At 36.9% G+C, this 24,822-nt stretch overlaps 1 protein-coding gene and 1 long non-coding RNA gene across 3 annotated transcripts in view; one reads left to right on the forward strand and one right to left on the reverse strand.

The window, feature by feature from the left end:
- ATP10B (ATPase phospholipid transporting 10B (putative)) overlaps positions 1-24,822 on the reverse strand; it is a 334,196-nt gene that overhangs the window by 200,367 nt on the left and 109,007 nt on the right. The window lies entirely within an intron of this gene.
- The window catches only part of LOC130456386 (uncharacterized), a 28,662-nt gene continuing 21,816 nt past the window's right edge, over positions 17,977-24,822 (forward strand). Inside the window, exon 1 of the long non-coding RNA XR_008915155.1 lies at positions 17,977-18,062. This is a non-coding gene — a long non-coding RNA (uncharacterized LOC130456386). The remainder of the gene's footprint in view (positions 18,063-24,822) is intronic.

A 24,822-nucleotide genomic window follows, 5' to 3' on the forward strand; every position in this document is an offset into this window, starting at 1 on the left:
TATATCATGGAGAGATACAAACAAAAAGGGGAAAGGACCTACTTCTACAAAAATATTTATAAAAACTCTTTTTGTGGTAGGAAAGAATTGGAAATTGAGGGGATATCCATCAATTGGGGAATGGCTGAACAAATTGTGGTACATATTGGTAATGGAATACTATCTTGCTGGAAGAAATGATGAACAAGATGATTTCAGAAAGAGTTGGAAAGACCTACATGACCTGGTGCAAAGTGAAATAAATAGAACCAGGAGAACATTATACACAGTAACAGCAATATTGTGGAATGATCAACCGTGATAGATAGCTATTCTCAGCAATATAATGATCCAGCAAAATTCTGAGGGATTTATGACAAAGAAAGCTATCCACCTCTAGAGAAAGAACTGTTGGAGTTGGGATGCAGATCAAAGCATACAATTTTTCACTTTAATTTATTTGGGTTTTTGGTTTTATATCAGTATTTTCTTATAAAAATGGAACACTATGAGAAATATATTTTGCATGATAATACATATATAATCCAGATCAAATTGTTTAGCATCTCCAAGAAGGGGAAGAGAAGAAATGATGGGAGACAATATGACTCATATAACTCCAAAAAATGTGGAAACATGTAGAAAATTTTTATTAACATGTAATTGGCAAAATAAAATATCTTTACAAAAATTGCTTCTTTGTTCTCTACAAATTATCTGAATGCACAACATAATTTTAATTTTCATAGTGTGAGAATTTAACACTAGCCTGTACCCCTTTCTTTTTCTAAGATTGACTTAAAAGTTTAAAATGTCAAGATAATTTTAATCTTAATAATCTGCATGATTAATATTTTCTCCCTCACTTTTTAAAGTCTAAGCTATCATCTTCCTAGCTCTGGATACTCTTATTTTTTTTAAACCCTTATCTTCGATCTTAGAATCAATACTGTGTATTAGCTCCCAGGAAGAAGAGTGGTAAGGGCTAGTGGTAAGGGTGATTAAGTGATTTGTATATCAGGACAAATTCAAACTCAGTATATCTTGTCTCTGAGCTTATGGATATTCTTCTAATGTTATTTGAGAATGCATTTGCTTTTTTTTTTGGTCTTCTATATCAATCATACTATCTACTTTTGTTGAAGTTTAATTTACTATATAGTCTTCATTTTTCCCCCTAGATAAACTGTGATCTGGCTATGCCTATAGTTGTGAAAGTTTTAAATGCAATTATAATACCTTATATTTATTTTTATTAAATTAAATTTTATTAGGATTCTTTTTAAGATCCAACATTCTAGCTTGTCATATTTTTGGATACTGACACTATCATCTAATGTATTAAATAAATGGGTAAGTTCTTGGAGGAGACAGGAAAGGATGGGTTGAAGGGCAGTTTTTGGAGAAATAATAGATATGTTATGGGATAGTATTTCCAGCTACTTTGCAAGCTATTTAGGGATTCAAAGATAATTGTTTTAAAGTAGCTAGTAGACTACTTCTACCATTACTTGACATTTGTATAGTGATTTAAGGTTTTCAAAAACACTTTACATATATCATCTCATTTGACTCACACAACCATCCTGTGAGGGAAGTGCTATATCTATCATTAGCTATGTTTTTATAAAGAATCTGAGGCTGAAAAAGGTTAAGTGATTTCCCCAAGGTCATTCAGCTAGTAAGCGATTGAGTTAGGATTCAAATTCAGGTCTTTCTGACTACCATTTTATACAGTGAATCATGTTACCTTCCTGGGCGGAAAGAATATGCACAAGGATAATATTGCATGAAATGTACCTAGTATATTAAAAAACAAACAAACAAATCCTAGACAAAGTGCTCCAAGAAAATTCGAGGAAGGTATGAACATTTTCACTGGAGAGGAATAAAAAAATGCTTCAAAGAGGAGAGGACACCAAGCAGAATTTTGAAGGAGAGGAATTGTTGAGCTAGAAATGAAGAAAAGATGTTTTCTGGGCATGGATTTTGTTCTGTCTCAATTCATGGAGTCAAAAACTGGCATTTCAAGTATGGGGACCACCTAGTACTGGATTGTTGCTAGAATGTTTAGTATAAGGGAAGTTAAGTTGAACTATGTTGAGAATGGTAACTTGAAGTCACACCAAAAGGAAGAACTCAAATAGTAAACTAAAGAATTTGTATTTTCATTGGAGACACAGAAGAGCACCTCTGAAGAGATCTGATATGGTCAGCCATATACCTGAAGAAGAATATTTTTGGCATGGGACCTTAGGTTTCCCTTTGGACAGCCCAAACTCCATAAATGTTTCAGGTCAAACAGAAAGCAGGAAAATCCCTTTCCTTCCTTGCATTCTTGTATTACTGTTGAAAAGGTGACTCTGGGCATCAGAGACCCACGAGAAGGAAAGACCCCTGAGAGAAATATTCCCCTTAGATTCTCCACTAGATTTTGAGATGGACACAGATACATATCTCCCAGTTATACTCTGATACCATTGGGCTGTATTGAGGGTACCCACTTGTCCCCTAAACTATTCCTGGTCAACTCCTGTGTCTTAGGGACACAAAACATCATTCTAGCCCCATGCAGGTGACAAACATCCCCCACTTCTTCCCAACCTCATTCCATTCCCTCATCCTTGATTATCTAGCCTCTGTTGTCAAAAGGGTATATAAAACTCAGAATACATCTTCTCTAGGAGGCAGTGTCCACTCTTGAACCTCCAACATTACTTCCAAATTAATACATTTCTCTTTTTTTATTTTCAAGCTAGTTATTGGAGTCTGTCATTCTTGACAAGGGTAACTTGTCCAGATCTAGGATTTTACTTAAATCTCTCCCCTAGCACTTTGTCATCTGTGTTAAGAATGAACTGGGTTCAGGAAAGCCTATTAGATTATTACAATAGTCTAGGCAAGAGGTAATGAGTAACTGAATTTAAGGGAACTAACAGAGTGAGGCAAGAAAAAGACCTGGAGGAGAAGAGATGTTGAAGTTGTGGAATTGCTAGAACTTACCATATTCTGGGCACTGAGCCAGCGTAGTGGCAGGCTTGAAGTTAGGAAGGCTCATTATCCTGAGTTTATATCTGGCCTCACCCACTTACCAGCTTTGTGGCCAGGGGCAAGTTGCTTAACCCTGTTTGTCTCAGTTCCTCATCTATAAAATGAACTGGAGAAGGAAATGACAAACCACTCTAGTATTTTTGCCATGAAAATGAAAATCCCAAATGAAGACTCATGAAGATCTGGACACAATTGAAATGATTCAACAACTAAGTATATGATTAGATATGGGGAAGGAGGAAAAGGGAGTCAATGATGAACCCAATATTTTAGGCTGTGTGACTGGAAGGGTAGTAATGCCATCAGTAGAAAAATGACAGTTAAGAGAGGTATAGATAAAGGAAGAAAGATGATGAGTTCAGTTTTGGACATGTTGAATCTGACGTTTTGAGATCTACAGAAAAAGGTGACTAAGAATAGGCCAAAGGAGATGTGAGATTAGACCTTGAAACAACTTCTGTGGAGAAGGGGCCAGTCATCTTCACCAAATGCCAACCAACTACCACAAACTGCTGGCCAGGCACCCTAAAGGAGCTAGAAGGCAGACCTGTGCAAATCAGACTACCATTAATGGTGAGGGCCACTTGAGTTTGGATAATATGAATTTTGTAGTAGACCATGTCTGCAGATTTGTGCCTTTTTATGGTTAGATAGAGTGGGAAAAGGTAGATGTTAAAAATGATACAGGCTTAAGGATTAGCAGAGACTAAGCAGTGGAAGGACAAAAGGACAAAAGACAGGGTACTGAGGACGACTTTATCTTGTTGAACTGGCCAAGACTGGAGGATAGGAAATGAGGCCCAAACAAGGGCTATGGCATCCTAGCTTTTAGTGGTAGAAGGGACTGGGAGATCATCTAGGGTAACACCTTCGTTTTACACATGAGGAAAATTGTACCTTGAGAGATGTTAAACGACTTGTCCAAGGTCACATAGTTAGTGTCCAACTGACAAAATAATTTGCTACTCTTTACTGTTTTATTTGTATGACCCAGGATCTTAAAATTGCTGCTTTTTTTTTTTTTAAGGCTAGTAGGAGAGTACATGGAGAAGAAAAAAACAAACAACAAACAAATAAAAAAAAACCGCAAACCACTAGAGACAAACTCTGGGAACTAATTTAAAGATGTGAAATGAAATGCTGGAGTGATTCATCAAAAGACTGCTTATCACAGGCAAAACCAAGGTGCTCTGGAGAACTGTCAACTAGTGGAGCAGTAACTTGTAACCCCTGGGCTATTGCTTTTGACTTTCAAATGAATGACTGGTGTAACTCAATCAGCTTTTAATGAAGAAGATTCTCTAAAAGGAGGCAGCTCCAGCAACAAATTCATAGCCCTGTCCCAAGAAATCATCTTCCTTTCAGACTCTCCGGAGAATGGGTTAGATTACAAATGAATCACTGCAGGAAGGGAAATTTACCTGACTTTTTAGAGAGGGTGGCAGATATTGCAGCAACTCCAACTAGGTTGAAATGAAAGGTTATGACTGCAGCTGCTGCTTCTGAGAGCATTAAAAACAAGGCTGGTAACTCTGTCCCCAGCTAGTTTTTTGCTCCTTCCTCCTTATTCCTTTCCTCTGAATTCTTCCCTGACCAGAGCCAATCTGGAAAATCTAAGGCTTCTGGAAGGCTGGTCTACCAGGAGTCCTGGATGTATTCTATCATGGAGTCTGAACCTAGTTCCCATATCTGAACAACATATCTATATCACTATATTCAAAATGGAATTTATTGCCTTTTGCCTAAATTTGCTCTGACTTTGCCATCTTTTTGGTAGTGGCCCTCACCATTCACCCAGTCTCCCAAGGGTGTACTCAATTCGCATGTCCTCTGGATTCCACCTTTGAAACTTCTCTCGGGTCTGTTCCTTTTTTCCTATTCCCACTGAACTTCTGGATACTTTTATATCACTTGCCTGGTCTATTGCAATGGCCTCCTAACAGGCCTTGGACTCCCTCTGCCCTCCAATCTGTACTTTGTAGGACTGCTGGGATTATCTTTCTTTTACTTTGATCTGCTGAAAAACCTCCAATGACTGCCTATCATAGATTGGATATGATCTAAGCTCCTTAGCTTGGCAGATAAAGCCTTCCACTATCTGACCCTAACCTACCTTGCCAGTTATATTTCACATTATTCTTTTCTAAGTACTCTGAGCTTTAGCCAAATGGGGTTACTTTTTATCCCTCAAACACACAAAATAGGCTTTCCTGGACAGATAGCAAGAATATAAAGCACAAATACAAGTACATGCACGTATCTATGTGTATATAGCCCCATCTAGCAATTCTATATTCATTGCCCTTCCAAAGGAGATCCAAGTTATATACTAATACTGGGACTGAGGGACTATATAAAGCCCTGGAAGACACTGGAGAGGAAGGAGAATTGGATTAATTACTTATGGGCCAACTAGGAGTACTTTGTATTTTTCCTACAATTTCAGTCAGGTAAAATAAAAGATGTCTTGTTTCTGATACACATTTGACCTTGAGCACACGTATGGGAACTGGAGACCTTTTTACCCACATCAGAAGAGACTCATACAAGGACTCTATTTAAGCTGTATTCTGAGATTTCCCAGAAGCAACTTTTGGGAGAGGGATGATCCAAAGAGAGAAACTTTGGGGAGTTTCCCTTGAAGATTATGCTAGGTCTATGTAAATCCATAGTGTAGGGTAGAATCCTATTTTGTTGTTGTTGTTATTCAGCCATTCATTCATTTCCAATTCTTCATGACTCTGGACCATATATATCCTTGGCAAGGATACTGGAGTGGTTTGCCATTTCCTTCTCTGGTGGAGCCAGTGAATCCTTTTGTCAGACAATTAGAGGTTAAGTAACTTAGCGAAGGTCATGCAACTAGGAAATGTCTGAGTCTAAATTTGAACTCAGGTCTTCCTGACTCAGGCTTAGCGTTTTCCACCGCTGGACCACAGCTGCCTCTAATTATATTAGTACCTTAACTATTCCTTTTTAGCAGGTTCTATGAGGACAGGGATCATGTCTTATTTAAGGTTTGTATCTTCCCAGCACATAACATAGTAACTTGTAAGTAGACACTTAAAATTTATTGAAATGAATTAATTCCCTTATGTATTATCTATTATTCTACTTGAGCATAAGTGGGTCTTGAAGAGGCAGACTTTGCTGCCTAATGGTTGCCCTACTTCCATTAGTGCCTTTATTATTTCTCAAATCAAGTTAGTCAAAACTCCTTTGCATTAAAAAAAAAAAAATCCTTACATTCTGTCTTAGAACCAACATTGTGTATTGATTCCAAGGCAGAACAGCACTCATAACTGGGAAATGGGGGTTAAGTGACTTGTTCAGGGTCACACAGCTAGGAAGTGTCTGAGGCCAAATTTGAACCCAAGACCTCCTACCTTGTGTCCTGGCTCTGAATTCACTGAACTACCCAGCTGTCCCCTTCCTTTGAATTTTTAACTCCTTACTTCCAGGACTACCTTCTGAGGCCAAGGAAAACAAATCCATCCCTTCTTCCATGGAAAATCCAAGAACATTCTTGAAGGAGGTGGTAGTGGTAGTCATAGTGGCAGCAGCAGTAGGGAGAGGGCAGGAAAGGGAATATGACTTCTTAGTTTTTTCTTCTTTGGCCTAAATATCATCAATTCTTTCAACAGATCCTTCTAAGTTATAGCTTTAAATCACATTGTCATCCTTTTCACCTTCCTCTGGTCTTATACTAGGTTTTTTTTTTTTTAAGCATCATAGAAAACAGAACTAGGAGAGACTTTAGGGATCATTTGATAGAAGAAACCTTCATATTCTTAGAGGTTAAGTGACTTCCTCAAGGACACACAAGTAGTAAGTAATGATTCTTCCAAAAATGTGACTACTGGCAGCTAGGTAGTACAATGTCTAGAACATGGCATTTGTAGTTTGAAAGATCTGACTCATTAGTTGCATGATATTTGTCAGGTCATCTCTGCCATCTCAGTTATCTTATCTGCAAAATGGATTAATAATAGTATCTACCTGGGGAAGCTAGGTGGTTTGGTGGATAGAGAATCAGGCCTGGAAATAGGAGATCTTGGGTTCAAATCTGACCTCAGATGCTACCCAGCATATGATCCTGAACAAGACACTTGACCGTGATTGCCTAGCCCTTACTGCTCTTCTGCCTTGGGACCAATATTTATTATTGAGTCTAAGACAAGGTTTAAAAATATAATAATATTTTTAAGGTTTTAAAAAATAATAATAGTATCAACCTTCCAAGGTTGTTGTGAGAAAAAAATTAACTAATATTTGCAAAGTGCTTAACAAATATTTAAGTGCTATAAATGGTAGATATTATTGTTGTTGTTGCTATTGTTGCTAACCCGCTACTCTAGGTATAAGCATAGGACTTCTAGAAGAATGATCACCTCCCTTGTTCTTTATATCTAGACCACCTCCATTAAAGCAGCAGAAATGATGTTAGCCTTTTGTGCCTCTGTCTCATTAAAATGAAGCCCTGGCATTTTCCATTGAGTCCTATCTCAGATGAGTTCTGGCATCCTTTTGCCTCATGCATTGTTGATGCATGTAAGGCACCCATAGAATTTAGGTAGATAGCTATATTAACTTTAATTCCCTGACTTACCTAGAAATTCAGGCAACACCATTTGAGCAGAATTAGAATGGTAATTAATTGCTCACTTAAGGCACTGAGGATATGGGAATATTATTAAGAAATGGGCCAGTCTCATGTAACCTGTGGATAGGCATACTGATTTATTTTTGACAAATTTGATGATAAATAATTATGGAAATCAGGTGTCTCCATGGATACTTGAAGCAAATTTAAAAAAATGAATTGAAACAGTTGACACTTTCAAAATTTGATGGAAGATATTTTTGAGATATTTGATGGAAGGTTCATAGGAAGGAAAACCAGTAAGGGGTAGGGGTCAGTGGAAAAGGGAGAAAGAGGTAGGAAATAGATGCAAGGAATGCCTGGGTGGTTGTTGGTGGTGGTGGTGGGAATCCTAAGAACTTGGTAACTGATTTTCCATGAGAGGGAAGGGTGAGGACAGAATCAGAAATAACCACCAGGTTGCAGAGATGGAAAGTACAGTCAAAGCTTATGTCACTGACAAAACAAGGTCAGAAGGAGGGACAGAGTTTAGGGAAGAGAAACATAGAAGCTGATCTGAGAGAGGGTGAGAAGAGGAGGAAGAGTGTGGCAGAAAGGGAAAAGGAAGAAGGGAGAATGAGAGAGGCAAGAGGTAGAGAAAGACAGAATGGCAGAGACAAAGAAGATGAATGAATGAATGTTTACAATCTCATCAATGTTATCTCTGAGAATTTAGCAATAGCTCTTGCAGTAAGTAAGAAATTCTGAAGTCTGAATTCAGAGGAGCTGGGGAGACTTTAGCATTGAGAAGTGAATAATCAAGGAGGATGTGGGTAGATGTACTCAAGTATTTGAAGGGTTATCATGAAGAAGGAGAATTAAACTTATTCTGCTTGGTTTCAGGGTAGAGTTAGAATCAATGAGTAGGAAGTGGAGAGGGACAGATTTTAAAAGGAGATGTCAGGAAAAGATTTCTCCCTAACAATGAGAGCTATCCAAAAGAAGATTGGGTTGTCTCTGGAGATAGTGGTTCCTACATCACTGGAGGTCTTCAAGCCGAATCTTTCCTGAGGATGTTAAGATTACATTTCAGGGATGGGTTGGAGTAAATGGCTTGAGGTCATTTGCAATTCTGAGATTTTGAATTCTTTGATGAAGGGCAACAATTGTATAATAGCATCACATATATTATATCTATAAATGTTACATGTTACATGGGGACCTTTGGTTCCATGTTGTTATTTAGTTACTTTTCAGTCATGTTCGATTCATCATGACTTCATTTGAGGTTTTCTTGGGAAAGACACTGGATTGGTTTGGGTTTGCCATTTCCTTTTCCAGATCATTTTATAGATGGAGAAACTGAGGCAGCTAGCTGGTACAGGGGATAGAGCAATAGTCCTGGAATCCAGAAGACTCATCTTCTTGTATTCAAATGTGACTTCAGACTCTTACTAACTGGGTGACCCTGATCAAGTCACTTAACACTGTTTGACTTAGTTTCTTCATCTGTCAAATAAATTGGGGAAGGAAATGGCAAACCATTCCAATATCTTTGCCAAGAAAATCCCAACTAGGGCCACAAAGAATTAGATGTGACTGAAATAGATTAACAACAACAAATATATACATAATAACAACAGTGGTAAAAATATTGCAAGTATGTAATAGATTTCCTAAACTAAGTGGAATACTTCTTGAGAACCAGGAGTGAGTGGAGGCAAAATAAAACTAAACTTCTCATTCCAAAGCTCCTAAGTGCTTGCTTTCCCTGGGGGTATGTACAAGACCTCTGCAAAATATTAAATAAGTCCAAACAATAAAAAGTAGCATGTTCTTACACTTGAAAGGACCTTGAGTCAGCATATTATTCAATCTCTTCTTTTTATAAATAGATAAAACTAAGAACCAGACAGGAGAAATGAATTGCCTAAGGTTAGATCAACAGTTAATTAGTAATATTATCTCACATTCTTATGTAGCACTTAACAGTTTACAAAATTTTTTACATATATTTGATCTCATAATAAATCTGTGAGCCAGGTAATACTAACTTGAATAAATCAAAGATTTAGAGCCTGAAAAAAATTTCAGGTCATCTAGTTGAATCCTTTTATTTGACAGAGGAAGAAACTGAGTCTCAGAGCTATTCAGTGACAACTAAGTTGATGCATATATTATGTAACAGGGGGTATTGAACTAGGTGTTTTCACTACAAAACAGCATATATATATTTTTTAAACCCTTACCTTCCATCTTAGAATCAATACTCAGTATTGGTTTCAAGGCAGAAGATTGGTAAGGGCTAGGCAATGGTGGTTAAGTGACTTGCCAAGGTCACACAGCTGGGAAGTGTCTGAGGCTAGGTTTGAACCCAGGACCTTCTGCCTCTAGGCCTGACTCTCAATTTACTAAGCCACTCAGCTGCCCCCAGCACATTTTTTTACTTAACTACATTGCCTCAATATTTTCAGGACTTGTGATTTTGCCAGAGTAGGCACTCCTTTCACTAACACAGCTTCTAAACCTCCATGAATGCTCTAAGAACTCTCACCTCTTTTATGATTGTTGTTCAGTTGTACCTGACTCTTTGTGACCCCATGCCAAGGCTACCCATGAGGTTTTCTTGGCAAGGATATTAGAGTGCTTTGCCATTTTCTTCTCTAGTGCACTCAGCAAATCCTTTTTATGAGGCAGTTAAAAGTTAAATGATTTGCTCAGGGTCATGGAGCTAAGAAGTGTCTGAATCCAGATTTGAACTAGGGTCTTCCTGATTCCAGGCCTACCACTAACCACCAAGCCAACTCACTGCCTCTTAGGCATATGGATTTTAAGTAACTTGTTCAAGGTCACATAGCTAGGAAATGTCTGAGGCTGGATTTAGACTCAGGTCTTCCTGATTCCTGGACAAATGCTCTCAGTCACAACTGCCTCTACTTTTATGGTGTGGTACTTAAATTAAGTAAACATTGGTCAAACTGGGAGAAGCAAAGAGGAGGAAGTAAGGTGCTTCCTTATTAATAGCTAGATAAATGCCCCAAAGTAGCATATTGGGAATGGACACAGAATGCTTATGGGGCATGTCTTATTGGAGTAGATGGCTTACATTGGGAAATAGTAGTTCTATCTACCCACCCATCCATTCTTCCATCCATATATGTATAGATCTATCACCACTTCCATCCAAAAAGGTCTCTGTCCTCTGTGAATAACTTATTCAGTGTATTACAAAGTTTCTCATGTAAAGATAAATTCAGAATAGAAGAGAGAGTTCCTTCAATTCTAGGAAAATTAGAAGGTATATATGTTCATTCTAATCATTTCTAACTAACTTTGCCCAATTCCCTATGTCACATCTTTGCCTTTTCCTGTGAATTCATCATATTAAATTATTATATTAAATTATTGTTTTCATAATATGAAATTAAACTGGTGTGGGGCACATTTATTTTACTGATAGAACAGATGATCATTTAAGTCTTCGGTAAATTCTAACTGTCTTTACAAATCTAATTGACTTCTAAATCGGCGCTTTTCCTCCCTTTCAAAAGACCTCCTAATACTACAATGCTGCCAAGTCTGTCCTCTTATTGTTCCATTATGAAAATCAGCAGAAGAGGTAAAATGCAAGTTATATAATACAGTTTGAAGGACCTGGGATTGAGACGGCCCATTCATTTTTAAATAGTTATACATTCTATAAGATTTCAACAATTACCATATAAATTAAATGATTCAAAACTTCATTTGTATTTGGAACCTCTAGATATGTTAGGCCTCTTTTTAGCTGGTAATTTGCAAATATGCGCAAATAAGTACAGGCATCTTTAACAGATATCAAGGTCTAGTTAAAATATAGAATTAAAACTCTCTCTTACAGCATAGCAGTCAACAATTATGAAAGTGCTTCTCTGGAAAGAACAGGAGGCCAAAGAAGAGAAATTTAGCTTAATTTTTGCAAGCAAATGGGTATGTGGGCATGAATGCTAACACCTGAGATTGGTTTGCAAGTCTTTTAAGAACTTATTCTTATTATTCTTAATCATTCTTAACTTATTCCCAATTATACCAGATCTCTTGTACTCTACTTGCTGAGCTTTCAGTCCAGAGAATAATATTTTTTGAGAGCATATTGCTAATCTTAGCTCTATTGCTAACAAGAGGTAACCATGAGAAAACCAAATCTCATCATTATAACTAGTTACCTCAATTATAAAACAGTGATGGTTGGACTAGATGACAGTCTCTGAAGGTAGACCGCACATACCCCATCTATAAAAATGTGGAATTGTAGTAGATGACTCTCAGGTTTTTTCTAGTGCAAAATTTTGATCCAATGATCTCTAAATTTTTTTTTCTCTATTGCTCTTATCCTATAGTTTTATAGTTTTCTTGGCCTGGAATGCCCATCCCAGAGAAGAAAAAAGAAGGGCCATTACTGTGCTTCTTCCAAGATATGGTGGAAGAATTCCTGGCCAAATATTATTATCATCAAAAGTATTCCCTTTGTTTTAGCAAAGAGAAAAAGAAAAGAAATGGATTCAGGTCCCCTATAACTGCTTTGAGGACATCAAGTACATTTATTGTTAAATTCTATAAAATGGATCAATGAAGCATATTTATAGTTCATCCTTTAACTTGCCACTTGACTGATTCCCACATTTTATCTTGTAATCCTGAGGTTTAAAGTAATACAGGAGTGTATTTGGATATTTTTTTATTAATAAAATTGCAACTTACTTTTTTTCATTAATAAGTTAGGTTAAGCCATAATTATACCAGCTCATTAGTGGTTACTCATATATATGTATAATTATATGCCTTAATTTCTTAGAATTAAATATATTCCTGAACATATAGCTTGTTTACAATGAAACCAATAATAAAAGAAAGATATAGATAAGTATTTATATTATGATAACTGTTTGAAAAATCATAGCCAGAATAACCTTAAGTTCAGACTATACTGGTAGAGGACTTCTCTTTGGATCTGGAAATACAATTCCACCATTCATTTTATTCAAGATACTGATTAAAATGTATCAAGAATTACCTTTGTATTTCTCCTCAAGATAAAAGTTAAATTCATCCTTTCAGAAAATATTATTTGATCATTTCCTTTTGTCTTTTCTTCAACCATCAAAATTGATAGTCTCTCCAAAATGTACTGTAGACTACCATTTCCTAACAGATTCTAAATAAAATACTTTTTATAATGTTTCTTTATAAAACATTAAGATAGTGCTCATAAGACTCTCCTCACTTTCTTTTTTTGTCTTTTCCACAGTTTTATCATAGATAAAAAATTAAAACACACTTTCTTTGACTCCATAGGTAGATGCTTCTCAAAATGATATTTGCAATTGGAATTTGAAACTAACATACAAACTGCTCTTTCTACCACATTTCATTTGTCTCTTAAAGGTACAGCATTATCTAGTTTCTTTGGGAATGCTTAGTGGAACAAAGGAAAGCAAGAAAGATCCTTAAAGGACATTTATTTAAAGCTCATTCCTTTAGTGGCTAATGAGTTTAAACAGATTAAAAGGAAATGCTTAATTTGGAATTAGTAATGTGATTAATCAAAAGCCAATCTTTTGACTTCACTTGTTTTCTGAAAGACCTTCCTAGAATCTTTATTTTTAAAGTTTATCAATATCCATCATATTCAAGATCATATCAGCAGGGGTACTTGGAAGTAGTTTTCCAAGGAAAAGGAAAGACTACAGGATTGTGAGAGCTAGGAAGCAGGCTACCCTTGATTGACTATAAAATCAACAATAATCCTGAGAATGTGGATCCTTGTTTGGCTTAATCTATTTAAGGAATGATTTGCCTGCATAGAATTTGGCATTTGCCTAAATGAGCCTACCCTGAAATACTGCTAGGATCTGGTGATTTTATCCATTCTCTACTTTGTCCCCCCTCAGCTATGGTGCCAAGAATCTGAGGGACCTTTTTTTTTTCTCCTAAACTTCTTTTCCAACTGCTTTGGTGATCCTATTGTTCTGTTCCTCAATAGCTGACTGATGGTAGTTTCTAAGTCTAGCTCTCTCTTTTTTTTCATGAGTTTGTTACCATTTTCTATGAGTATGTTGTTATTTTGAGATCAGAGGGCACATGGGGGATGTCTCAGAGGGATATTGTTTTATCATCTATTCTAGTACTCTCTTGTCCTGATTTGGGATGGTAAAAGACCTCCTTGAATGCTATTGAGTTAGAGTTGAGCTTTAAAAATGTTTCTTTAACTCATCCTAAGCATATTCTTGAGGCTTGAACTCTAGGATCACTTAAATATTCTCAAAGAAGAATGAGTCAGTTTGGAACCACAGATGTCTCTGGAGTTTAGTGATAGCCCAGGAGGTAAAACTTTGCCACTTTACTCAAAGAGAGGGAGGGGCTAGAAGAGCCTGGAGGTGAACCCTCTCTTCTGTGCCAGTCTATTAGGAGAGGTCTGTGAAGATTTTGATTCCTCCTCTTTTAGGTTAGGAAAGTGAGGAGAGCATGGAGTTACAATAAGATGATGGATTTTGGGCTGAAAAGGGACTGTAGAAATTATTTGGTCTAGTGGCATCAAACTCAAATAAAAAAGGGGGCCACTAATGTGTACATAGAGATCTCTGAGAGCTGCAAACTGATTTCTTTTTTATTTTATTTTTAAAATCCTTACCTTTCATGTTAGAATCAATACTGTTTATTGGTTCCAAGGTAGACAAATGATGAGGACTAGGCAATGGGGTTTAGTGACTTGCCCAGGTTCACACAGTCAGGAAGTATCTGAGGTCAAATTTTAACCCAGGACCTCCAATCTCTAGACTTGGTCCTTAATCTACTAAGCCACCTAGCTGCCCCCTTGATTTATTTTTAAAAATGAAATAATAATGGCTAACACTCATATAGCACTATGTGCCAGGCACTGTGCTAAGTACTTTATAAATATCAACAGGTCTAATGGGTAAATGCTATAATTATCCCCATTTTACAGTTGCCCAAACTGAGGCAAATAGAGATTAAATGCCTTGTTAAGGATCACAGAGTCAATAAATATTTGAAGCTAGATGTGAACCCAACAAATCTTTCTGATATCTGGTCCATTCCTCCTATTCACTGCCACCTACCTAATAGATAATGTTATCAATGTTTTGTTGCATTTTAATTTATTTTCTTATTTATTTATTTTGTTAAATCTTTCCCATTTATGTTTTAATATGGTTCTTGGGGAGTGTTGTAGGCTATCTGGATTTGTGGACAACATATTTGATACCTCTGATCTAGTCCAACTATGTCATTTAAGAGGAATCTGAGGCATAAGAAGGTTAAACCAATTTGCCAGTCATATAGGAAAGGAAGCAACTAACTGAGGCTGTATTTGAAGCTATGTTAGCTGACTGCAAATCCAGTGCTTTTCCAATGAACATGGGAGGGAAGTTACTGCATTTTTTTTCCTTTTGGAAGCATGAAAATTCCCCTGGATTTACTTTAAAAAAATATGATTAATTAAAAACTTGACCTTATGTTCTTAGGAGGTAGATTGGTAAGTAACATCAGCCCTTGACAGTGAGAAAATGATAGATAATGGTATCAACTTAATTCTCAATGGCTAATGGAAGGAGCACTCAACTAAGGGCAAGGGATGCAAGGAGACTTTGGTTCTAGTTTTGGATTTGACATTAGTTTTCTGTAAGATCCCTTAATTTCTTTATGATGGAATTTCTCCATTTAAGAGGCATAATAATCCTTGCCTTCTTCTTTGGAATGTTACTTTGATTCTTTGAAAGATGATTTCATTGGCATAGAGACTCCATCCACTGATAAAGATAATGTTTATACTACATATTTCATGAGTTGTCAAGACTGAAAAATTCATCACCTGGTATGTTCTGAAGTTTCAATGAGTAAAGTTATATAAAATCTCCTTGAAAAGCATGAATGGCTCTATAAAAGTAAAGTATTAACAACCTATAGACTTTCTAAGTATGTATAAGTGCCTTGTACCAATGGAGAATTGATCCAAGAGAGTTACATAGGATCATCAGATCCATCTTTAGAGCTGGAAGAGATTAGAGGTTATTGAGTCCAACTTTTTTGCTTTTACAGTTAAAACATCTAAATTTCAGGGTCATGATTTCCTGTCTTGTCAGAGCAAGTGTTGAGAATTGATTTAAACCCAAGTCTTCTTGACTCCGAGTCCAGGACTCTAACTATTATGCCAAGTCACCTCAAAACAGCTAAAAGAGCAGTTTAACATTCTGAATATGGAGAAAAGTAGAAATTTAATTACCTGCTTCTCCTTTTGTCATCTGCTTCTTCATCAATTGAATAACTTGGATATGATATTTAGGCTTCAGTTGCCTCAGAATAGAGAATGTCCCCAAATTTCTGGGACAACCTGTATATTTTCCTTCAGAGGCTATGACTTCATTTCCTATAGGGAGGATCTCTGATTTGCCTTCTTTTTATTCTTAGTAAGCATGATCTTATTTGCACTGGACCTGGACAGCCCATGCCCAATAGGTTGATTATCACTGGTCATAAATAAAGAGTACAAATTAGAAAACTGGTGCTTGTGACATCTGGTTTCTTTTTGAATGCACTGTCCTTAACAGTGAGCCAGAAGTCCTATGGAAATTCAGATGAATGATCTCTTTCTAGGGTACCAGAATTCAAATTTGGCCAATCCCTTAAAAAAAAAAAAAAACCTCAGACTTCTTCATGTCTAACAGGAACCAAACACAAATCATTGAGTGGTTAAAATTTCTTTTCAACTGGATAACTTAGTGGGCAGCTAAATGGCATAGACAATAGAGTGTTGGATTAAGAATCAGGAAGACTCATCTTCCTGAGTTTAAATCTGGCCTCAGACATTTATTAGTCCTGTGACCCTGGGCAAATTTCTTAATGCTGTTGGCCTAAGTTTCTTCATCTATCAAATGAGTAGGAGTAGGAAATGGCAAACCATTCCAGTATCTTTGCCAAGAACACCTCAGATGGGGTCATGAAGAAGAGGGCACAACTTAAAAATGACTCAACAACAGAAACTTGGTTTTATTTTTGCCAGTAACCTCTCAGGTTGTTCACAACTCCTCCCAGCCAATTATAGTTCCATTTCCCAAGCTAACACTATACCAGTATTGCTTTTGGTGAGCCCACTTCCCTTCACAACTAATTCCCTTGAAGATACAACAACAACAACAAAAAAAGAGCTTGGAGAACAGCTCTATTTATTCAGTTTCTTGCATTCCTGCTGTCTGGTTTTAATGAACTTCTGTTTGATTTCCTTCAGGCTAGTGCTTATTTTCAGGTCTGATTCCTTTTTTTTTTTAAGTGTTGTTTCCATTAATGCAACTACTACCAAAGTATCCCTCTGTAGACTGGGGGACTGGGGTTCACCATAGGAGGTGGATGATAATGACCTTTCTGGAGGTAGCAAGCTACCAGAGGTGGATTCCAGAGCCCTTTGCTCCACATCTCTAATCACCTTCAATCACCCTGTGAACTTAATGTCATACTCACACTTTTCTGAAGTTTAGGCAGTCTCCTCTCAAGGTTTTTTTTTTCTCTTTTTACCAGATCTGTGATTTCACTGGTAAAGGGAACTCTGAATAAAGAAAGTTCATTTGCCTCTGAAAATCTAGGTCATCTTTACAACTTATAGACTTAGCAATTTAGCTATAGGGCATTGAGAGGATAAATGGCTTGCCTAGGTTAGTCCAGTCAGTAAATATCAAAGATGCTGGCTCTCTATCCATTATGCCACATTCAAGTGTCTCTCAAGTTGTTCTCATATGTCATCCTAACTTGGGACTACAATCCTTGCCCTTCAGCTATGCAATTCTCTGACAACATTCTCTTTCCCATTAGCTCATTCCAACTGTTCCTAAGTTTCTCCTGTTATTCAAATTGTCCAACAGATATAAGCCAAACAAACAATATGCTACTTTGGAGGATGGATCATTCTATGGCTCCTTCTTTCCTCTCCTCTCTATTATGATAATTGGGAAAATGAAGGTTGTTGTCTCCTTTTGGACTTGTCTCTCTAGCATCTCAGTCCAAGCCAGAGTGTACAATAGCTCTGTCACTATCTGCTGGATCTTGTGCAATGATGGGGGGGGGGGCGGGAAATGGAGCCCTTGTCATTGGAAGGGTTCAAGTAGAAATGAAATGACTATCTATTAAGGACACATGGAATGGGAAGTTGAGCTAAGTGATATCTAAGGTCCCCTTAAATTCCATGACTGTATGATCTATATTCACTTTCTCAATTTGTTTCCTCATCTATACTCAGAAATCTGGGCTAAATAATTTCTACAGACTCTTTTAGAAGGTTAAGTTCTAGAATCTTAGAACCTCTGAACTGAGGAGGAACTCACTGATTATGTAGTAAAACTCCAGATAAGGGAAGTGGTTGAGGTATCTTGGAGGAAGCCAAGTGATGCTTGTTGATGAGACAGTGAGTACTCTTTGTGGTTTTTTGTTCTTGTTCTTCCCTAGAATATCTTGTTCTTCCATCATATGGTTCATGAGGTTATTTAGTGGTATCTGCTTTGGTCTGGAATTGGAACTTCAACTGCTTCAAAGCCACTCAGAATATGTACCAGAATTAGGGGAAGTAAATCATAGTAAAATATGTGAACAGATTCAGCTTAGAGATGCCACTACAAACTGTACCAAGAATTTATTCTCAATTTTCCATATCCAGAAAAGTATATTCACAGTGATCCAAGACAATCCTCAAGGATTCATGATGAAAAATGCCAACTACCTCCAGAGAAAGATCTGATGGAGTGAATGCAGACAAAGACTTACTATATTTCATTTTTCTTTACTTTTCTTTTCTTTGTGTGAGTTCTCTTTCACAAAATGACTAATATTGAAAGATGTTTTATACTATTACACATGTAATATCTATTTCATATTGCTTTCCATTTTAGGGAGAGGGTGAGAGGGGAAGGGAGGGAAGAGGGTAAGAATTTGGTTAGAACTTCAACAAAAAGGTTAAAATTGTTTTTTCATTTCAGTAGTTAGTATTGGTAGTTATACATTCCTATGAAATAGCTATCCAATTTTTACATGGGCCTCCAGAGAGGAGGACTTACTACTTGCTTCCATTTCTGCTTTCTAGAGCTAACAATATCTAATCAATCTTACTCCTTTCATATTGTGTAATTGGAAATCTGTTACCCTAAAAAGGAACTACATTTCCTGGGAGCCCACTGAGTTCCTGTCATTAAGGACTTCCTGTAGACAAGGGATATTAGGCAGTGATGTGGAGGGACCTGAGCTCTTTTACTTCCTGTCACACACATGGTGGTGGTAAGCATGGGGTTTTGAACAGGCTAATAATTAGCCATGGGCACATGGTTTTTATTTTGTATCCCTTTTATTCCTTTATTTCTAATGATCTTTAATAAATTTCCTAAAATATAATACTTTTATTATTGAGATTAATTTTAACTTTTACAATCTTTAAGGACAGTTTTAGGTCTTCTCTTTTCCAAACAAAACATTATAAACCAAACATTTCTGATATAACGTGATTTTAAGTTCTCTCACCATCCTGTTTGAACTCTTCTTTAGACAAGCTCTAGCTTCAATGATCTCAGAGATATAAATATGATCTCCAATGATTATGCATTATGACCTATCTATGACATTTCATCTTATGCTATTTATTCATGTTCTCCTATAAAGATCCTTCACAGGGGTTTCCCCAGCATGCTAGTGTTGGCCTAGAACAGGAGTTCTTAATCTGTAGTCCATGGATAGATTTTAGGAGATTTATGAATTTTAATGGGAACAAATTACATCTTTATTTAAAGTAAGCCCTAAGTAAATTTAATTATTTCCTACAATTTTTGAATGTAGGTAACAGAACATTATTTTGAGAAGTGATCTATAAATTTCATCAGACTGCAAGAGGGGTTCATGACACAAAGAAAGTTAAGAACCTCTTCTCTACATATCTGGTTAGTATATGTGTACAATGGAATATACCATCCATCAATTATCCATTGTTCTGGCCACATAACCAGCTTACTTCTTCCATTTATTCAAGTCTTTGATATCCTTTACTTCACTATCTCTAGAAATTCTTCAGTACTCTATTCACATCTTCTATATGCCCTTTCATTAATCTTTGGGTGACTTTGATTTTAATTCTTCGGAGACTGTGGAATTCCATGGCTCACAGTTGAATTACCATTATGACCCCCAAATATTGTTAAAAAGATGTCTTTGTTTAAGTAGAACTTGGGAGTAATGCAATTCTCAAGGGCAGTGTGGTCTGAGCTCTTCACCTCTCAGTTAATTCTTTTCCAAGATTCTATTCCCTTTTCAGTGTCTGCCCCAAAAGCAATACTTATTAATCAGTTCTATTTATTTCTGCTTATTAATTTTTTAAAAAAATATTGAATTAATAAAGCAAAACACTACATTTTAGCTTTTCCAATGTGTCTCCCCCTACATGTGTCAAAAATTATACAAGATTACTTCAAAGCTGGAACAACAGAGATGACTTTGACAATCTACTGATTAATTCAATGCAGGAACAAAAAAGAGATGTATGTATGTGCACCCAAAATGTGCTCCAATTTCATGGAGAATGACCAGTGTTAGAATCCATGGAAGACAGAGAATTGGATTTCAGGGGACTTTTTGGTTTTCTACTTATATAGCAGGAAATACTCTGAATTGGTTCCATTTGTGCTAAGTCAGTGTAATAAGCGAACAAAATGAAAAACAAAACAAACAAAAAAAGCAACCTCTGCAGAAATCTTGTAATTTTGAAGTCTTATTTAATAGAAGGACATTTTAGAGTGTGGTCTGCTAGCTCCTTCCTCTCAAAAGAAAAGTGTTATGACTGCTGCGGTGCCCCAAAGACCATAGTATTTGGGGCACATTCCTAGTGCTGGCCCTTCGTAGATCTCTGGCTTTTGGTCTACTGTAAACTATGCCCTTCCAGGGTAAATGCCAACAGTTGGGACAAAAATCCCCCTAGAAGCTTGCAGGGACTAAAAGGTGAGACTTTTTATCCTCTTTTAAAAATAGACAGGAATTTTGCTACCTTCTGTGGGCTCAGAGGCATCTATCTGTTTTCCCTTCTTCCAAGATCTATATTATATGTGTTCAAAGGCCAAACTTTAAATTTTAACTTTATAGCAGCCCTTGGGCCTGAATTTGTGAAAAGATGTTCTTATCTGGCCGCATGCCCAGGAATGGAGGGGGGATTTTTAAAATAGGTGATTTATTTATGAGCTTATAGATTTTACTAACAATGGACCCAGGCAAAGATAGATCAGTATTTGGGATTCAAGGTCTATGATGAAAGAAACCACCAAGGAATTTTAACAAAAACCAAAGCATAAAAGACTATGCATGTATGACACACACATACACATGCTAGCCTACCTCTCTATTGCTTTTTGGGTGATATTCAGTTTTAATTCTTGATAGACTGTGGTAGTCTATAATTCATAGCTACACATATAGCATCACTGGAATATGTATGCACACATGCATAGACATATTGTATGTATTCATAGGCATATACATACCTATGCTTCTTGGTGTCTCATATAAACTACTAAATTCATGAAATAACGATATATATTGTATAGGGGGTATATAAGGCTTATTTAAATTTTTCATGTAATCTTATTTCTATGAGATGGATTAACAGAGAAGCTAAAAAGTTTTTAAAAAGACAACTAATAAAGAGCACTACAATAGATGGTGGGGTCTTCTAGCTAGTCAATTATTTTTAGCCAATTAAAAAAAATGTATATAGTCCCCTCAAGCAAACACAGTACTCCAGGCATGGTTTAAGGTATCAGATCAGTGGTCTTCAGTTCAAATAGAAAAAGGGGCCTGTACGGATCCCTGCAGTCCAAATATTGATTTAGAAAACCATCAATGAACATTATCTGTGTTTTATTATATTTTTATTTATTTTTGCTACATATTTCCCAATTACAGTTTAATCTAGTTTAACTGCACTTAGAAAGTGTTGAAACCTTTGGACTAAAGTACTGTAGAACTATTTTCTCCATGCTCTGGGACTATACTTCTATAAAACAAAATTAATTCTCTCTCTCTCTCTCTCTCTCTCTCTCTCTCTCTCTCTCTCTCTCTCTCTCTCTCTCTCTCTCTCTTTCTTCCTCTCCCTCTCTCTCACCCTCTCCCTCTCTTTCTTCCCTCTCACCTTTTTTTTTAATAGCCATGGCACATTGTTGATTTATGTTGAGCTGATAAGTCACTAAACCCCATCCCCAGGTATTTTTCACTCAAACTGCTTGCTATAGTATATCTCCCATATTATAGTTGTGATAGTGATTTTTCTTTCTTAAGTCTAGATATAGGACTTCGCATTTGTTCCTATGACATTTTACCTTGTTTCATTGATGAATGGTTGCTGACTTTCATAGAGTTTTAGACTTGGAGTCAAGGGGGTGGGGTGGGATATGGGGGGATGTGTGGAGAGAGAGACCAGAATCCAATCCAGTTAGTTGCTAGTTGTGTGATACAGGACAAATTAATTAACTTCTCAGGCTCAGTTTCCTCCTCTGTTAAATGGGGATAATAATAGCACCTATCTCACAGAATTGCTGTAAATTTCAAAAGAAATAAAATGTGTAAAATGTTTTGCAAACCCTGAAGTTCTAGCTTTATAAGCTATTTATTATTATTATGCTTTATGATTACTTTTTTTACAGGGGATGTGGGTCAGAGTCTGGCTTATATCTCTGGCTATTTGTGTTTCTGAACTTTATCTCCCCACCATTTTATCGGATTTTTCTGAGCAAACTTACCAGATGTAGTGAGTTTCCACTTTCCTCCCCAAGTCACCTCTCTATTAAGATTATTTACATTTGTCTGTCTGAAATGGTTTTTGAAGGAGCTCATCTTCTTTTATTTAAAAATCAGTATTCCAGCCAGAGTACTGGACCACAGGGGTATCGACTCTTGGATTCTGACTGGGTAAGATTTTTCAAGTGTGGACAGACATACTGTAACAAGCATACAGATTACTTTGCAAATTTTGTTCTTTCTCTTGCACCAAATGCTGCTGGGATAGAACTTAGCACAATTCCAACGCCTTTGAAACGTTGCAGGCAAAAGTGGGAAGCATGGTGCTCTGTAGATGGGGGTATAGCAGTGAACTTAAATAGAAAATGGCAGCTTTATTACTGTAACCTATATTATATACCTGATGTCTACCAAATAGGAGACTTATTTGCAGAAAGAGAGACATCACACACACACAGCAGGCATTTAAAGCCTCCCAGATGTGACCTAATCTAGATTGTCCGGCTTTCTTCTGTTCATTTACCTTTCTGCATCTTTGCTTGTATGCTTCCTTTATGGTGAACTTTCTTTGATTAATCTTGAGCTACTGCAGAAGGAAATGGCAAACAACTCCAATATCTTTGCCAAAAATGGGGGTTACTAAAAGTTGGACACCACTGAAATACCTGAACATCAGTTGGCTCCTTCCTCTTTCTATCTACAAACATAATCTAGTTTCTTGATTCCTAAAAAACCTCAACCTGACCCTGCTGTCCTCTCAAGCTATCATTCTCTATCTCTCATCCTCCACACTTCTCAGCCTCTTGTAATTTGGCTTCTGTTTCTACTGCACAATTGGAACTCTTCTCTTCAAGTTACCAAGGATCTTCAAATGACAACATCCAAAGACCTTTTCTCAATCCTTATCCTTCTTGACCTCTCTATAGTTTCAGATGCTGCTAACTACTCCCTTACCTAGGTATTCTCTCCTCCCTTTATGAGACTATACTTTCCTTTCTTAAAAGTGGGAGTCCACCTCTTAAACCAGCTAATCAAAGAAAGCTAAAACACCTCAGCTAAGTAAATAAAAAGTAAATGAAGTGTGAATAAATCCTTAATTTGAAAGGAACATACAAGCTTCTTGTCACTGGATAGAGATGGTAGCACCAAACAAGAAATAGCCTATCATTGCTCAAAGAAGCCCACTTTGATTGGCAAAAACCCTCTAGAACTACAGAAACAAATAGTAAGGCAGTTTAGAGCTGATCTGAATTGTGTGGGAGATGATTCCAAATTTTAAAGCTAAAGATTTTGGGATTCCTGAAAGGGAATTGCTCTTGGGGCAGGAGAAAAAGGGCAGTGCCTCTGTCTCCCCTTCCTTCTTGATTGATCATATTATGAGAGAGCTTGTAGTAGGAGTCTAAGCATCTGGTAAATCTTAGCACACTGCCTGGCACATACACAGCACTTAATAAATATTTTTTGATGTATTGAATGAAAAGAGACAGTTTCCTGGAGAAAAGATGGCAGAGTATTTGAAGATAAAACCAATTAGGTTATAAGTTTGTGAACTTCAAAAGATCAGAAGATGCAGAGGTCTTGAACACTGGTGTTGGTAAGGAGTCTACACTGCATCCAGCAGCAGCATCCCTGGGACACTTGTGGCTGATAGTAGCCCTGCCTTAGAAGTCAAGAGGTACATGAGGACCAGCTAGACACAAAAGGAAGAAATTCTACAAATCAACAACCCAATAGACCTAGCAGCAAACGATAATTGAAGGGAAATTTATTAGGACTCAATTAAGGATTTCCAATAATGAGGAGTTTTACATTACCTTTTTAGTACATGTGTTCCCTAAACTCTCCTCAGGGATTTTTTCTATGCAAGGGAAGAGAATATGACTATTTTGAGTGAATTATTTTCCAAGACAACTATTCTGATATATCTGGTTAGTAAATACCATTTCTAAAAAGCTAATTATGTCTAGCTGATAATCAATGAGTATACTAGAATAGGATGGAGGTTCTCCTGAGCCACAGTACAAAAAGGCACAGAAACCCTCATATTTAATCCCCTGGAACTCTGAGGAAGTAGTGGTAGTATTAGTAAGCTACACTCTTCAGACAGAGCCTCCTGAGAATCCCAGCATTTCTGGGAAAGTAGAAGGACCATTCCAATTCCAACTCCTCTACCTATTAGTTGTTTTACCTTGGACAACTTCATCTCTGTGGGTCCAAGTTTCCTCATCTATGACATGAGAAAATCTTCACAAAGGTCACGTTCAACTCTGAAGCAATGAACTGGTGATCCTGTGTCCAGCTGGGAGACTCTTATTATTGTTGACAAGTTGAAGAGTCATGTTTGTTTTTCTCCTAACTGTCTGACTGTTCTTTCTTAGTTTCCCTAGCTTGTTTCAAGACCCTAT

The sequence above is a fragment of the Monodelphis domestica genome, chromosome 1 (genome assembly GCF_027887165.1).
Source record: "Monodelphis domestica isolate mMonDom1 chromosome 1, mMonDom1.pri, whole genome shotgun sequence".
NCBI lineage: Eukaryota > Metazoa > Chordata > Mammalia > Didelphimorphia > Didelphidae > Monodelphis > Monodelphis domestica.